This window comes from Bison bison, unplaced genomic scaffold (assembly GCF_000754665.1).
Source record: "Bison bison bison isolate TAMUID 2011002044 unplaced genomic scaffold, Bison_UMD1.0 scf7180017864533, whole genome shotgun sequence".
Classification (NCBI taxonomy): domain Eukaryota; kingdom Metazoa; phylum Chordata; class Mammalia; order Artiodactyla; family Bovidae; genus Bison; species Bison bison.
This window is the reverse complement of record NW_011495082.1, coordinates 5,591,249-5,596,189: the sequence shown is the minus strand read 5'-3', so window position 1 is coordinate 5,596,189 and position 4,941 is coordinate 5,591,249.

Sequence of the window (4,941 nt, the reverse complement as noted above, 5' to 3'; positions counted from 1 at the left end):
GACTAGACGAACCTTTGTTGGCAAAGTAATGTCTCTGCTTTTCAATATGCTATCTAGGTTGGTCATAACTTTCCTTCCAAGGAGTCACTTCAGTCGTGTCCGACTCTGTGCGACCCCATAGACGGCAGCCCACCAGGCTCCCCCGTCCCTGGGATTCTCCAGGCAAGAACACTGGAGTAGGCTGCCATTTCCTTCTCCAATGCATGAAAGTGAAAAGTGAAACTGAAGTCGCTCAGTCGTGTCTGACTCAGCGACCTCATGGATTGCAGCCTAACAGGCTCCTCCGTCCATGGGATTTTCCAAGGAGTAAGCGTCTTTTAATTTCATGGCTGCAGTCACCATCTGCAGTGATTTTGAAGCCCAAAAAAATAAAGTCTGACACTGTTTCCACTGTTTCCCCATATATTTCCCATGAAGTGATGGGACTGGATGCCATGATCTTCGTTTTTTGAATGTTGAGCTTTAAGCCAACTTTTTCACTCTCCACTTTCACTTTCATTAAGAGGCTTTTTAGTTCCTCTTCACTTTCTGCCATAAGGGTGGTGTCATCACCAGGGGACCCTTTAATCATGCATGGCGTATAGAAAATTACAGTGAGTGCTAACCTTCCACCATCCGAAGTCCACAACACCCGTACTTGGCCTTTTATGTGCTAAGTAGTTGGAGAAGACTCTTGAGAGTCCCTTGGACTGCAAATAGATCCAACCAGTCCATCCTAAAGGAGAGAAGTCCTGGGTATTCATTGGAAGGACTGATGTTGAAGCTGAAACTCCAACACTCAGTCCACCTGATGCGACGAACTGACTCATCTGAAAAGACCCTGATGCTGGGAAAGATTCAGGGCAAGTGGAGAAGGGGACGACAGAGGATGAGATGGCTGGATGGCATCACTGACTCAATGGACATGAGTTTCTGTAAACTCGGGGAGTTAGTGATGGACAGGGAGGCCTGGCGTGCTGCAGTCCATGGGGTCGCAGAGTCGGACATGACTGAGTGACTGAACTGAACTGAGAGGATTAGCTCCTCTCCCTTCCTGTCTTCCCTTCTTTTCCTTTCTCTCTCTAAATTTCTCCCTTTCTTTTCTCTTTCTGTTGAAACAGAAATTGAATGCCTACTTTACACTTAAGGCTGCTGCTTCCTCTGGACCCTGGAGACAGCGGTGACCAAAGCGTAACAGGAAAGAACACAGGCACCTCTGTGCCCTTCACTATCCTAAAAACGGAATTATATCAGACATCTACTGCATCTAATTAACAATGACAAAAATCAGTTCCAACAACAACAAAAGAAAAGATTGAAAAGAACCTGTCGATTCAGTGTTCCTGGAACAGCTTAATAAATGAGCAATAGCAATCATTCTAGTAAAATAAAGTTGCTTTCTCCCCAAACATCAGCACTTATGTCCATAACCTTTTAGACTTATTTCTTGAGCAGTAAAACTAAGGCAACACTGCCTACTCAAAGGCAGGGTGGTGGGAAGAAAAAAGCACCCAGCACAAGGCTGAATACAACACAGATAAATTTACAGCTATTACAGTTATTTACAGCTTCCTTCCCTTTCTCCTTCTTGTATTTTAAAAACCGTTTCTGAAATTAAACACACACACCACCTCTAGATGAAGTTTTTATAGAAATGTGAAAATATAAATTTAAGTATTATTGAATAAATCTATAATTTATTCAATTATATCTGAATAAATCTATAATTTATTCAGATAAATCTAAATTCTCCTTGGAAAACATTCTTCTTTATATTAAGAAAAAGGTGACAGTTTTATTTGTGTAATGTTCTCAAAAACAAGTAAAATTTTAAAAAAAAATCAAAATTGCAACTGTCATATAAATATAGGTAGCTTAAAACTGTACAGACATACATTCATTTTATATGCATAAGTTCCTGAAATTTATATTTGAAAAATTTTACTACTTAATGGTGTTTACTAGAAATTATAATCAAAGTAGTTACTGAAAAGTCAAAAAAGGTTTTGAATCTGAAAAGTTAGCATTTGACCAGAAGATGGCGCCAAGCTCCCAAAAATCTTTGTGGCAGGCGCCCAAAACCTCACTCAGAAGTTAATTTAGGTCTAAAAGTTGAGTCAGTTGCTTACTGACCTTTGTGGTTACAAACACAACCATCTTGAAGAATCAAGGGAAATTATTTCTCAAGGGTCAAGACTCCTTTTTGAGATCTTACCACATTCTTGCTTTGCTCTTAATATTTTAATCTACATATGAATCTTCTTCCTCATCTGTATTTTAGTTGCCAATTTGCCACTTTCAGTGTTCCACTGTACATTTTAAAATCCATTCTACATGTTTCTGAATGATACTATGAGATCCTGAGACTTTGGTATTTATCTCATTAAAATGATTCAGGTGTCAATATTCACTTCCATTTTAAATATAAGAAATAGAATATATTGAAATGGTAGATATTTAACATTGTAAATGATAAATTTTTAAATTATCAATAAAGTTAGAAATTTTATTTTTGTAAAATGTATATTTGTATCAATAGATTAAGTTGTGCTGTTATTAATATTATCTACAACCTCCAAAATCTCAGTGGTTTAAGAAACAAAAGTTTATTTCTTGCTCACACTGCAAGTCCATTGAAGGTTCTTTGGGGCTCTCTTTCACATCATACTCACTCTAGGACTCAAAAAAGTGAAAGCATTAGTCACTCAGTCATGTCCAACTCTTTGTGACCCCATGGAGGCTGTCTGTGGGATTCTCCAGGCAAGAATACTGGAGTGGGTTGCCATTTTCTTCTCTAGAGGATCTTCCCAACCCTGGGATCAAATCCAGGTCTCCTGCATTGCAGGCAGATTCTTTACTGTCTGAGCCACCAGGGAAGCCCCTAGAAGCCAAGCTAAAGATCACCTGCCAACTGGAATATTGCTATAGTTGCTCAAAAGCTTCCATCTGGGAGTAACACTCCACTTTCATTCACATCTCAATGGCCAAAATCAGTCACACGGATACACCTAACACCAGGAGACCTGCAAAGCAGAATGCTGGAAATACCTGGTGAAGAGTCACTGTATGCTATTCATAACTATTACATTAAGACTCTACCATATACAACAGATTTAGGACTAATAGGAACCATTTTATATGAATTTTTATGGCCTTACCAAATCTCCCTAGTATTAACGAAATGCTAAAGTTCTTCCTTTCACAGGCATCAAAAAAACAAAATTCTTACGTCAACCAATACTCATACCAATAAATAAAGTGATAAAACTGTCACAGTGATTACGGAAATTAGCTGAAGGAGAGGCGAGTTGATCTGAGCATTACAGGAAGTGTAGAATTTGTACTGAAGTAGCAGGAGGATATTTGAGATACTATGACTGTGAAAAAGGACAGAGAAGTGGGAATAAACAACTGTTGAGCATGAATTACGTAAAACGACCTAGAGCATCGTTTCCCTGCCCTGCAAAAACAAAAACAAAATTTGAGAAAAAAAAAAAAGTATGTGTGTGTGTGAGTGAAAGAGAAAATGAGAGACAAAGTGTGTGTGTGTGTGTGTGTGTGTGTCTTATCGTGTTTTTGTGGTGGGGAGAACTAAGAGAGGTGTTGAGGTGGAAAGAAGGCAACCATCAAACTCGTCAACTTACGCTTTTCCCAAGCAAGATCTTTTCCAAAATTCTGCCATCAACAACCAGCATTTGATGAAGAATGAACACCTGATCACAAAAAAAGCAAGAAAAACAATCTCAATTTCTTGAAATTTGAATGCACTATTCTAGCCACATTTTCCATATTTTTTTCATTTTACTATGGGCCAGTGAAAACTGTCACAAGCCAGCTTCTGTGAGTAGCTGACCTGAAAACAGAGTCCAAACTGAAATGAATGAGAAAGTCAGCACTCTTCAAAACAAGGCAGAGTAATCTGCTCTGGTGGGAAACCAGTAACTACTGTACGTTTCTGAGTAGAAGGCCAACTAGAATTGGGGTGGGAGGCTGCAAGCGGGTCTAGAAGAAAGAACACATAAAATGACCTACAGTAACTCAGCAAGACACAGGAGCCTGGATTAGGATGCAGACAGGAGAAGCATGGTGGAGGGAAAGCAAAAAGAGACCTTAAAAATAAACCTGTTCTCTCCTGGCAGGCCACAGTCCACAGCATAGCAGAGTCCAACACACCCCCGCTGCTACCTCCCACCTCCCTATCCGGGAAGGTTTTCTTTCAATGATTTGTATAACAGAGTTCTTGAATATCTGACACCTCAACATGTTTCATGAATCTTGAAACATGCTATATAAACAAAGCTTTAACTGGGCAATTAGAAAGCATTTCAACACCCTCCACAGTTCTGGGACTAACACAGAAACCTTCTCTCCCAGAGTTGGCCCCAGGGAAATGCAGCAAACTAATCTAATGCTAATCTTATTTGTGTTTTAACTTTCATTGTGACCCATTCAACCACATCATACTACTTAAGCACTAAATCCCAGGTCAGGAAGATCCCCTGGATGAGAAAATGGCAACCCACTCCAGTATTCTTGCCTGGAGAAGAGGAGCCTGGCAGGCTACAGTCTGTGGAATCACAGTCAGACATGACTGAGCAACTTTCACTTTTTCTCACTTTAAGCACTTAGTTATTTATTATTATTTGTCTCTCTGGAGAAAGAGAGCATTACTTAGATTAAACTATGAGTATTTATCAGGAGTTATTGAAACCAAGAGTACATTTTCCATCAAGATTTTAACCTAACTTTAAATCACAGTGTTGTCCTCTGAAGTAAAATAATACTTATCTTAAAAAAAATAAAGGCTGTTCTACATTAACTTTTAAAAACATATTTCTTTATACAGGGCATTCTTTTCCACTGCAAATAAATTGAGAGATGCCTTTTTTTTTTTTTAATTGGAGGATAATTGCTTTACAGTATTTTGTGGTTTTCTGTCACATATCAACAAGAATCAGCCAG